Genomic DNA, 13,899 nt, shown 5'->3' with positions numbered 1-13,899 from the left:
TCAGCATACAATGCTACATAAAACCAAGAGTGGTAATAAATGTGGCATTTCAGCTTCACAGATTTCAGTGCAGTGTTTCATTGAGCGTTACCAAACAACAGTGTGCTGAAAATGTTAATCAATAAAGAATGGAAAAGAATGGAAAAGTAAGAAAACATTAGTAAGAAGTAGTATAGGTTGGCTTTTCATTCAAATAGCACAAACTGAGAATGTGATGGGGTGCCAGCTATGGGACTGGGTCACTTTCACGGGGATAATTGAAAAGTGATGAGGAACAGATGTGTGCTAAAGGCCTGGTTGGCGGTGGTGCTGTCACATTAAGAATAAAAATGAAAGAGTCTGTAATCTTTATTGGAAATTAGCAGCAAAAAACACTAATCATCACTCTTTCTCTGATGGACTAGTTTTAAATGTCATTTCTATAAGGATTTAGATCTCGGCAAAACCTCTCATCAAATTTATACACACAATGTCACAAAGACAATACAGAACACACATGCAACCTGGTGTCTCCTGACACCAAAAATTATGACTTTTCTGACCACTATTCAAAATAGCTCTGACCACACTGGGGCACCAGGCCTAAGACCATTCAGTTAATTCAGCAAACTTAAAAGACTTTATAACATAAATTTAAGTAGAAACAATTATTTTACAAAAAGTAAAAATGAAACAAAGATTGACGAAAGCACATGAAAACCAAATTTAAAAATTAAAGGTCCACTGAAGTAATTAATACAGACTATAAAAGTATATAAATAATATTAAAATATTGCTGCCGTTTCTTCCTACCTAATCATCTTCATGCTGATAGTCAAAAGTCAAGCAATGCAATAGTTTAGATAAACGCTCATTTGTGAACATGCTCACCACTATAAATTCCTTTCTAAGGTCCTTTTTAGTACACAAAGAGATACGACTATGACGTCTAACCATCTATGACACACACAAGTATGAAGAAGCATAAAATATGCCCCTACACTGCCATAAATAAAAGCATGGTTTATTATTCATGAGAACTCCTCTAAGAAAGTTTACGACCAGTACACAATAATTTGTCTTCCACAAGTGGCGAGAAACAGCAGACCGTCAACTGAAGCCTGTCTTTCCTCTAAACATATGCAGTTGATTTCAGAGCGTCTCAGCCTACCCACTGCTCTTCCATCACACTGTAATTTATGCATGTATCCTTTAATCTACCTATCCTGGAGACCCACCCTTACAGTGCACCACACACTCGCTCGATGGAGTTTATATCACACCTTATTTTTTTTTCAACAGTGGGAAAACATTACAATAAACACAAATGCCATCAAATTAGCAATAACATCTTCATGTTCAGACATTCAGACTCGCATTCAGCTGGACAATTTAAAACTTCACAGAGACAAGGAATATATTTTTGCAATATTTCAGTTTAAAGCACATTTACTTACTGCGCCCTACAAAAGCAAAGTGCAGTAACTATGCAAAGTCTTTACACCATCCATTCAAACATGTTGTGGGTTGATAAGCTCTAATGCATTCATGTAATGCCTTTTTAGGGAACATTTTTTTATAGATAAAAACCATGACCACTAATGTGACCTTTGACCACCAAAATCCAGATGCACTTTGGATGACCTTAAAGAACTAAAACACTATCGCAAAAGCATGTGCAAGAACATTATTTTGTCACAAAAACATCATTTTCCTCAATAACCAATAAAACAAAATAAAACAAAATGTCTACTTCTATAAAATAATCAGATTTAAGAAAATTACTTCAGTACACAAATTAAACTGCCCAGTTCTGTTAAATTGACTGATTATGCAATAAAATCTATAATCATAAAACCAGTTGTATTATTCACATGGCACATCTGATTGGTATCTTTTCACATCAGCAGCTAATGAGCTTGCTGCTCGCCATTCAGATATTTGGCTATTGCCTGCTGTAGCAGTTACAAAAGTCTTAAGAAGGCCTCCATCTTCCCCAGCTCAACCTGTATAGATCTGATGTGGGACAATTCCATGTATAATGGGGTTATTTCATGTTATATGTGCAGCAGCAGTATTTTTTACATGCTCACAGCAGCATGTCAGTGGATGTATTGGCAATAGCAAGTCTCGGTACTTGCTCAGCCACAGCAGTAAACACATTAACATTGCTATGTCTATTATTATATTACAGAACAAAAATTACTAAAACTTAAATATAAATAAATTAAATAGACATTTATAAATTACAGTAAAATTACTAAGGCAGACAGCAAATTATATTAACAAACTTAAAATGAAAAAAAGGGAATATATAAATATAAAAAATCTCATTAAAAAATCAAGCACTGTATAAATATAAATAACACTAAAATAACACACTTTGGCCTGTGGCACGTCTGCGACATCACCTATACTGTAAAAAGTGATTTTTGAAGTTGTAAATAAAACAAAGCTTATTGGAATATGTTTTACAAACAGCACTATTTCAGTTTTTCTACTTCAAAATGTCATAATTCTGATGTTACTTGCTGTTTCTTTGTAATTTGTTTATAAAATTTACTAGCAATTTCTAGGTTAAATTTGTTTCTATACAAGTTTTTTTCTTTTTTTTCAGTGTACGAGATATTTTTTTAGAACGTTAGCATTTTAGCAGCTAATGCTGACAGTGAGATAGCTTACTAGGTTATTGGGAAGACAGCCTAGTAGGTATCACACGGGCCTTTATGCACATATATATATAAGCACTCTGACCATTTGGGGAAGGAGTATCTAGACAATCATTAAAGTAGACAGTGTACCTTAAGAGGACGATAAAAGATTCATTAGTAGATTCATTTAGTAATGGCTGTTGACTGCCAGCAGCCAGAGAAAGTGCCAAAAGATGACATTATACTTCATTTCTCAATTATACTTACTTTGCTTGAGAGCAAAAAAGATCTGCGGACTAGTTGTCAAAAAAGGAAAAAAAAAAAAAAAAGAAAAAAGCCACATAGTGCCATGGTTTTATAATGTTTACTATGGTTGCAAAACACTGCTTTCTGTCATGTTGTAAATGTTTCTTTGATCTCCACACAGATATAAACACGCTAAGAAGAGACACATATGAGCAGCTGGACAGGCACAGACAGACATACTTCTAGCCCAAAGGCAGACCACAGACCTCTCAGCCAATCACAGCGCCCTGTGACCCACCTTTCCTCAGGCTATTGGCTGGAGATGTGATGATGGACGTGCTTTTTGCTGGTGACATGACAGCATTCTCATCAGACGCCAGCCGATTATATAAGATGTGAAGGTAAAGCTGTGCTCACACTGACGGTTGAGGCCAGAAAACAAACACCATGAGTGACCCCATATGAAGGGCATTCTAATCAAAACAAAACGCTTCTCAGATGCATCATGGGACATAGCTAACAGCGTAAATACTCTGTTGCCGACACAATACATGTAATGCTATATTCTTAACAGTGTAAAATACTCATTATCAGTTATTTCAGCAATTGGCTTTGTCTAAATATTTTTAATATGTTGACCCTTTTTTTTTTTCAAAAATGTTTCCAATATTTGAAAATACAGTTTTATATAATTTGTTTTATTATGCATATTATGGTCAACTAAAGTTAAAACTATAAACCATTTCAAAGTAATAAATAAATACATTTTAAGGACATTTTAAAAAAGTAAAGACTAAAACAAAAACTGTGTAACGTTAACACTCTTTATATTTATACTTTTGGGGGTCAGTATTTTTTAAATGTTTCTGAAAGAATTCTCTTATGCTCACCAAGGCTGCATTTATTTGATAAAAATATAGTAAAAACATTACAACTCTAAAATAGTATTACAATTTAAAATAATTGTTTTCTATTTTAATGTATTTTAAATTGTAGTTTATTCCTGTGATTAAAATATTAAATATAAGCATAATTAATAAAAAATTCAGTGTCACATGATTCTTCAGAAATCATTCTGATATGCTGATTTGCTGCCCAAGAAACATTTCTTATTATTATCATTGTTGAAAACAGTGTTTTCTGTCTAATATTGTTTGTAGATACTGTGATATATTTTAAAATAAAATAAATAAATAAAAATAGTCTGTTAAATATAATGTATCCTTGCTAAATAAAAGTAATAATTATTTTTTTTAAATCTTACTGAACACACATTTGAATGATTCATTTGGAATAACAGAGCAAAGAACAATCCAGTTTACTACCCCATGCCACCTTCTGAAAGCCCAAATTTAAACAAAAAAGTTCTGGAGCTGCTCTTTAGCCAGAACATTCAGCCATTCCTAAGCTACTTTGACCACCAAACAATGTGGTCCTCTTGAAACACTCATCGAGGTCTCCTTCAGCTCTCCATCCGTCTCTGTCACAGGAAGCTGCCATTCCCCCTGTCAGACAGAGCCGTTTACCGAGTCATCTAAACACTGATTAACACACTCTCATTGGCTGCTGTTATCAGTGAAGAGTTCCTCAAGGAGGTGTTAACAATGGGTGTTAAGAGACAATTCACGGCTAATTGTTAGCAAAATAAGACTGAAGAAAACACACACAGATCACAAATAGTGTTCAAACAGGATAAATTACAAACAATTAAAAAATATATGATTAATTAGAAATAAGAATAAGGCATTTAAGTATTTTTGAATAAGTCTATCCATTAAAACTGTATCTATTTATTTTTTACTTCCTAATATGCCATGAGAAGCAGCCTCTTAAGATCCACTGTTAAAAAAAAAAAATGTTAGTTTTGTTTACTATTGTTCATATTTAGAGTTAGAGATTCAAATAAAGGTCTAGCACTAAGAAGCTATTAAACTTTGGTGCAAAATTTTTCCTGCACCATTTGTGCTACAGACATGCATGACACCCCCAATTATGTGTTATGTTCACGAGAGGTGTGCTATTGTGTTACCACATAGCAAAATAAATAAAAATAATAAAATAAATAAAAAAACATTAGTAGCGACCTAACTACATCTTACAAACCACACAAAACAGTCTAGCAACCACCCAGAACATCTTAGAAATCACAACGCAATTACCTAGCAACCACATACTGTAGCAACACTATATAGAATTATTATATAGTAACAATATATGTATATCTATGATAATAACCGCCAAGCATACATCCTAACAACCACACAAAATACCCTAGTGACCACCCAAAACATCTTATAAACCACAAAGCAATTACATATCAAAGTTTAAAAAAAAACAAGGAGAATGCATTATTAACCACCCAGCAACATCTTAACCACCCAAAACATCATATCATCCACTCAGAACATGCTATAATCAACAAAGCAATTACCAAGCAACCACAAGGCAACACTTTAAGAAAAAAATTTGAATGCCTTAGTAACCATCCTAACAACCATTCAACACTCCCTAGCAACCATCTCGAACATCTATACTGGGGCCAGTTGCCTAAACTGCTTAGACTAGTCTTAAAAAAAAATCTGTCATCTATTTTTCTTCAAGACTGATCATAACTTTTTAAAGTCTTCTAATTTGAATCCAAAAAGTAAGACTGATTACCACTTGGCTAGACTAGTTCTTAAAACTCTGTCTTAACATGGTGGCTGTGTTTATGTAACTTGCTCTAGAATGTGATGGGTGGTTGCCACTGCATTGTTTTGTGGTTTCTGAGGTGGTGAGGTTTGGAAGGATGATGAATCATAAGTCTAGTTTGCAACACAATCAGTATAGAATATACTGCTGATAAGGTTGGTGTGAGGGTTTTGATGTCATTTTTATGGGTGTGAATATGAAATGTTGTGAAAGCACTCTGGAAATAGAAGCCATGGCTGTGCAGTTGATTGCATGCAAGTTTGCGGAGGTTAAATGAGGGATTTTAAGGAGGGGCACATTAGTGCGTGTATCACTGATTGGAGTTGCTATGGAAACGAGATTGAGTCTGTGCTCATGTTTTGTCTTTGCCACTTAATGAGGGTCTTTTAATGTACACAAATAGCATTTGTGACACAACATAACATGCAAATCATTTTTATTTGTGCACATGTCTGCTGTGTGGAAAACCACTCATGCAAATGTAAATACAAGCATGTAAACACATAAACACAAATGAATATTTAATTTACCCCATCTATTTGCTAATGGCTACACGGATGGACTATTTTTACATTGTATATTTAAAGTAATATCCAACAATAGAATGTTTTAAATATGTGAATTGCTTCACCTAGACATAAAAGATAAACAAATGGAGACTAAATTGCAGAAATCTCCTAGCCTGGGTGCCAGCCCGAACCCCGCCCACAACATTTTTTGGACGGGAAGTTCGGTCTGGACTCGATCCATTGAGGTGTAATTATGCTCGGCTCCCAGAAGGCCGAGCCAATCAAATTGCCAGGGCGGGCTTTAATCGATGATGGACAGGCTATCTGCGGTTACGTAAGATAGGGCGTCTTGGAAGGTAGGCTCACGATCTCTTTTCTCTGAAGCCTCAGATGAACACGCTTCTTCAGCCTTGTCTCTTTCGTCGTCTTTCCATTTTTTAAAGTTAGTCAAGTCGCGTTGCAACCGTGTAATAAAGTTGAGACAGGGCCGACAAATGCGATAAGATTTATTTTCATTATTGTCGAGATCTAATCCTAAACAGAGAACTTGTTCGTATATACATGCACCTTTTGTGTTTCTCTCAAAAATGTTATTCGTGCTTGTAAGTACTCCGCGAATTCTTAAATTCTTTTTACAACAGCGGCAAAGATAATTTACACTCATTACTTTCCTACTTCTTCCAGTTCCAGCGTGCGTGCGTGCAGTTGAACTCTGATGACAACTATGCGTTGCTCAACATACGTCACTTACTGCGTTGTTCTGATTGGTTGTAGGTCTATCCAAGTGTTTTTTTACTGGTTCTGTTAAGACACGCCCCATAATTCAAGTGCAATGGAGCAGTATCAGACATTCTGCCTAGAATATGAGTATGACGAAGTCAGGCTAATAAATATAGGACAGAAATCTCCTGCTTCTCAGATAAATCTCCATTGTCTTAGTTTCTTCTCAGCAATGTGCTTAGAATTGCCAATACATCAAAGTTTGCGATCAAAAGCAATAAATCTCAACATAAATTCATATTTTTCATCAAAAAGCCATCCAAGACTAATTTATGCAATCAGTAGCTCTATACTAACAATTGCTTTGTCTTATTTTGAGTCTATTTTTGTTTCTTTTAAGGAATTTTAGGAGGCATATCTGTGAAAAAGGTCAATGTGCAAATGTAACAGCAACTTCTGAAAAAATAACTTTGTCTTCTGGACCAATATAATAGTTTTATGGATGTTACAGACATGAATTGCTAAAATAAGCATGTTTGATATTAAAAACCAATTATGTTATTTTAAACCAATTAAAAAATCATTTAAAAACAATTTCCCCCTCACTTTATTCTTCTGCCAATCACATTCACACAATAATAGAAATTGTCATGTGCTATGTTTGCTAACTGCATTGCTCTTTCTTCGAAAATGCCGCAAATTGGTTTTGATAAACCTTTATTTAGTATTTGCGCTGACTCATTATGACCCAATAATCCCACAATAACAAGCAATTACTTTGACAATGGCTACAAAATGATAAGGAGTTCATTTCGATATTACAGAAGGCTATTGTTTGATGCAGCCTTTTTGTCTCTTTTAAGATTCTTTGTTTGCTTTCACTTCCCTAGAATCTCTCTCTCTCTCACACAATTCTTCAACAGTAAATGGATCTTAATTTAAGCACATTGTCCTTTGTCTTATAATACAGAAGCTCAGCTTATTTTAAAGTGCTACTGCGAGCACACAGCCTGCTATCCACAAATAAATCCAGTGCCTGTGACCATTAATGGGCTCTATTTATCACTTATGTGTGTGTGTGAGTTTGGATGTGGGCTGGTATAAAAAGAATGGATGCTGGGCATCATTTAAGATCCATTTGGAGATTGCTTTTGTATGCATGTATGTGTGTGTGTGTGTGTGTGTGTGTGTGTGTGTGTGTGTGTGTGTGTGTGTGTGTGTGTGTGTGTGTGTGTGTTTGTGTGTGTGTGTTTGTTCAGCCCATGAGAGTCACTCTTTTAGGGGTTTGATCTCAAATTATTTCTTATCTGCGTCGCACTTCAGGTCAGCACACAATTACTTACTCAAATTCACGCAATCTGCAAGCGTCTTTTAATACTGTTGTTGTAGTCTTTGTTAAGGCGCTCCCGTGTCTGTATTTGCATGATAATCCATGTTTTCACATCTATGTTGGTGGGTGAGTGAAACCATGATAGAGTGTGTGTGCACTTGGGTAAAAGCCAGGCAAATAATTGCGGAGACACACACTGCCAAACTAGCCATTAGGAGACTCTCTCTCTCTCTCTGAGTGTGTGTGTTTTGGCTAAATGCTGAACTGCAGTCCTTCAAAAGATAACACTGCCCAGTAGGATTGTGACAACTACAATGACTATACGCTTTTGTCTTAATATATGCAAAACAAAAATATATAGACTTACGTCCTGCAGTTTTTCATGAAAAATAAATCTTACATAAACTATAAATCAGAATTTTCTTTCATAATGTGTTGTACTTCTGATAAAAACAGGATACTGACAGAATATGTAGAATGGGACTTGATTTTATCCATTGGGAATTAATTTGGATCATGAAAAGTTTGTGTTACCAACCACATTGGATGCAAGCTTGCTAAATCATTTCCTAAATAGCTGTTTAGCTAACATTTTCAACAAATGACAGATTATAAAGACAAACCTTTTTACAATTGTATGCACTGATGAATCGTGTACATGAATCGTGAGATGTCCATGCATGCTTAATAAGAAAGTATTTTCACGTTGATTCTAAGACTTGAAATCAACACAGTAATGTGTTATGTTTGAATGCAACAGACTCAGTCTATATCAAAAGCATGTCTACAGAGCACAGCGTCAAAGAGAAAGGAGAGAGAGAATGTTGAGAAATACCTTTGGCTGAAGGAAGACTGTCACTTTCTGTTGACATGTAATGAACAGGTGAACCGCAATAAGACTAACAGAGTGAGAGAGAAAAAAAGAGAGTTAGACAGAGAGAGAGACCTGACTCTCATGTTGAAATGTCACGACAGCATGGGCTCTGAGACAAGTTCTTAACACAGGCCAACGGCATCAAAATTCCCCCAACACTGCAATAGTACACACATGCACTGGACGGAATAATTATGTAAATAAATAAACCAAAACAAAAATAAAACTTATTAATATAAACTAATTGTGCATTTAAAATGGATGCATTCCAAAAGTTGCATGCAACATCCGGCTCTATATATGTATGTGTGTGTGTGTGTGTGTGTGTGTGTGTGTGTGTGTGTGTGTGTGTGTGTGTGTGTATATATATATATATATATAAAGCTGCATGTTGCATTCACCTTTTGGAATGCATCTATTTAAAATGCACAACTATTTAAAGAAAAGATATTCAATGTGAATATATATTACATCAGAATTGATTACATTGTTAAAAGTGGGCATAACATGATTGGGGCCAGATGTGAAAGTGATTTGCCTAAAATAATGTATAAATTACTATTAGTCAACATTGTCCAATAGTAGACTGAAAAGGATAGGAATTTTTTTTCTTTGGAATAACAAGCACCAATAATGGTTCACAATAATAATAATAATAATAATAAAGTCAATAAACGGTATCAATATAACTGTCACTCAAAGCCAGACATATTGAATCCTACTACAGAGGATAAAGGCCCTTATTGGATATCTTGCCAAATCAAGCAACTCAAGCTCATATAACATTCAGTTCAGAGCATTAGCACCTTTCCTTGGAACAAAATTAGCAATAAGGCTAGCTTACTTTAGCTTGACCCTGTTCAGAGATGCTAAATTGAGATTGCTGTGCTAGCATCACATTTTGAGTCATCAGACACACATGAGAACTGCTCTTCTGTGCCGCAGACAGATTCACAGACTTCTGTCAATATTTCTTGGAGACACACATTCAGTATCAAATATGTACTTTGCAGGGTTTGCAAGTGGGATGTATTAGCCCAATAATATTAGTCCAAAAATACATCCATGGATATACACCAATACAACATCAAAAGATTTGTGCATCCTGAATTTTTCTATATATATATATATATATATATATATATATATATATATAATTTAGGATGCACAAAGAAAAATCTTACGTTATTTCAGATTGATTTTGGTATAGAAATTGAATAAATGCTGAATAAACTGATACTATTTCTTAGTGCAAGTAGTTGTGGGTTATACTGTATATGCATGCGTTCTAACTGTACAAATCAATATTTACAGCATACTATTTTCTGTGCACTTTTATTTGGGATGCATTAATCCTAATGGCATCTATTTAGGACAGATAGTATGAGATTCATATATATTATTACAGCTTTATTTATTTATTTTTAAAATCTTTATTTTCATTTTAGCATTTTTGTTGTATTATTGTTATTTGTATTATTATTAGTAGTGGCAGTATGTTTCAGTTTAGTTATTTTAGTGCATGAAATTAAAATGAAAATAAGAAATGTGTAGCTAAAATATATAGCCATTGTACCAAATATATCAGTGTTGGGGACTTCTTTCCCTATTTTTGTCAAAATATTCTTTGATTTATGACCTGAGGTTCCCCTGCTGAAGATTTGAGATGTGCTTCAGTGACCAGAGGGCCACCTTTGACCGTCTCCACACACATCCCACCAATGCACACACAAGTGCACTACAGACCCATTTAGTGCAAGTGAGAGTGTGCAACCAGTCCTGCCTACACGGACACCCCTCCTCAACTGAGATCCAATGAGAAGGAGTGTGAGTGTGTGAGTCTGGATGGTTGCTGTAAGCAGAAATATATCATCCTTCAGTGTATTCCCAGCGCTCACAGTCCAATGCCAATGAGCCCTGACCTGAAAAATACACAGATCCCAGCACACTTCATTTGGCATGACCCCAGTAGAGCGGGCAGGTTAACCACAGAGCAGCGGTGGCGGTCGGAGCGAGAGGTGTGCCTGGACGTGCCTGTCAGGGATGTTTGTGAGAGGAACAAAATCAAGTGTGAATGTTTTAGCTCAGTGAGTGTGGGTGTGTTTTCAATCGGACCCTTGAGTCCAGGCCTCTGTTTGCTCATGTCAACAGCGTTATCGTAGGCGACTTATCAGTTGTTGCTCAGAACAAAACAATAGCCTTGCTGTTACCTTGACCTTCACACTTCCTTCAGCTTTGTTAAATGTATTTTAGAGGAACAGATCACGGTGTAATATTTAGAATCAATATTTACAACACTTTGAAGGTATTGAAATTCATTGATAATTATTACTTAATGTCAAAAGTTTAACCATTAGCAGCCCTAGTTCTTAACTTTTGAGACTGACTGTGTTAAATGCTGTGAATTATTTTTAACACGGTTAGCACATTTAGTTAATTTGATGTTACATTTTAAATGAAAGCTCAACAATCGCAATTGCACATGCATCTGTGGAATAGTGTCAGAAAACAACCACAAAAAAACAGATAACACCTCAGTATGCAAAACTAAAATGGAGATTACAATAATGCACTTACAACAAGTCCAAGGAGCAAGATGTTGCACCGGGAATTTAAATGTTTAATTAAATGAAAAAAGCATAACCAACAGTGTTATTCTATATTTCAACTCTTGTCATGACCATATACTGTAAAGTCTGTAAACCTAGTAACTTATGCATGATAAACTACCTACACACACACACACACACACACACACACACACACACACACACACACACATATATATATAATTTTATTCAGCAAGGATACACACAATTTTTTTCTTGTTTTTACAAACTGAAGGACAAATAAAACTGACTGTCTCTAGTAATGTTGATGACTACAGACAATGATTTTGCATTGAGCTTGAAAACATGAATGGACATTTACAACTAATTTCTTTCCATAATGTCACAACTACTAAAAGATATTCAATAATAATAATAATAATAATAATAATAATAATAATACATACATACATACATACATACATACATACATACAGACACACACCCAGTCAATAGCAAATACTTAAACTAATAACAAAAAATACTTATAGTAGCTGATACAGAAGCGCCAGATTGACGTAGCAAAGTCAGAATTACCTCCTCTCCTAGGTTCAGGAAACGTTCGTCCATAAAATGCGTTGCTGTTCTGTTGTAAGTAATCTTAAAGATTCCTAAATGCATCTAATTTCAGAAGGCCAAATAAAGTGCTTTTGCTTTCGTCCTAGATACACACAGAATCTCCCTGACATGGCTGCTTCAACACTAACTACAGTTACTAAAACCATGCCTTCTTTCTTTGCTTGAACATTTGGGTGGCATTACGCAAATATTTCCACATAGTGACGCAGAGATGTGGGGGTGTGTTAGAACGAGCCGTTTTAGGAGGGCGTGGCAGAGTCTTAACTTTGATAAAGAATATCTCTTTGGATTTGAGACTTTAGTTTGCAACTTTACAGATCTTCTTTATGCACCAAGAGCTTGTAACACTCCAAAGAGAAAGGAAAAATTGAAACCACATCATATGACCCCTTTAAGTAAACAACTGTGCTGAAGTGCAAAACAACATGACTACAATAAATCCTTACTTGAATGTAATGACAGCTTTTGTTTGTACACAAGTCAGTTAATAGGAAAAATCTGCCATTTCACACCTGGAATGGATGATGACTACGGAAAGTCACGAATAAGATCCACACGGGTGGGACTTGGAATACAGTGTGTCACGCCAGGCCTCGGCTGAAGCGTCCAGTGAAGCCGGTCAGAGCCCAGCGAGGTGGTAACCCAAACCAGAGGAATGAGAGAGGGATGGAAAGCTTGTGCAGGAAGAGAGGAGTGAGTGAGAAGGGCAAGCAGTTGGCCGTCACGGGGTTCGCGGGTGATTGGGGTCGAGTGAGTGTGTGTGAAGGAGAAGGGGGCGGGAGAGCTGGGTGCGAGAGGATGGATGAATATCGCTGTGGCTTGTTATGACTGACTGCTGCTCACTGCACAACTATGGAATGCAAAATAAAGTAACAATTTTGCTTGACAGATTCTAATAATCAAGAGCACATTCTTGCACAGTTAAAGACTTAATCTTAAAGTAAACAGGGCCAATGAATACTCATTAAAATGCAGGCTTTTTTTTCTGAAAGTACAGCGACCAGACATAAACAATATTGATGCCAGCAAGACGGTAGTGTAACAAGAAGAGAAAAAGAAAAAAGAAAAAACCTTAACCTTGCAAAATCACATTTAATCTTTTTATTTCAGTGTCGTGATGACACATGCAAGGATCTAAGAACTGACTTTCACTGGTATCTATTTGTAAAACAATGTTTTGATCAAACTTATCTCGTATGGTGATGCATTATTTTAATATATAAAGCTGTTTCAACAGTTGAAACATTGTTTTATTATATTATATATATTATTATAAAAACTTTTATATTATTATTATTATTTTGTTATAGTATATTATAGCTTTAAAAATTAAAAATGTAAATATATAATTGTAGTATTATAATTGTATGCATGTATGTATATGTGCGTGTATATTATATTATATTATATTATATTATATTATATTATATTATATTATATTATATTATATTATATTATTATATTATATTATTTTCTGGTTATGTCAGAAAATTCATTTTATACATGTAAAGTTGTATTAAACCCAAAACGTTTCTACACCTACTCTCAGATTCTTCTCTGCAGGAAAAATATATATTTATATCCATTTTTATTTCACCTGGACCTCAATGAGAAACATCAGAGACAAAGTCTCCAGAGGTCTGAAACTTTGAGCCTGACCTTTGTGGAATAAAATGATTCTCCTGCTAAAGCCCGTTTCTGTTAGTAAGGG

The sequence above is a fragment of the Cyprinus carpio genome, chromosome A1 (genome assembly GCF_018340385.1).
Source record: "Cyprinus carpio isolate SPL01 chromosome A1, ASM1834038v1, whole genome shotgun sequence".
Taxonomy (NCBI): domain Eukaryota; kingdom Metazoa; phylum Chordata; class Actinopteri; order Cypriniformes; family Cyprinidae; genus Cyprinus; species Cyprinus carpio.
The sequence above is the reverse complement of the archived record's forward strand: the minus strand, read 5'-3'. Positions refer to the sequence as shown.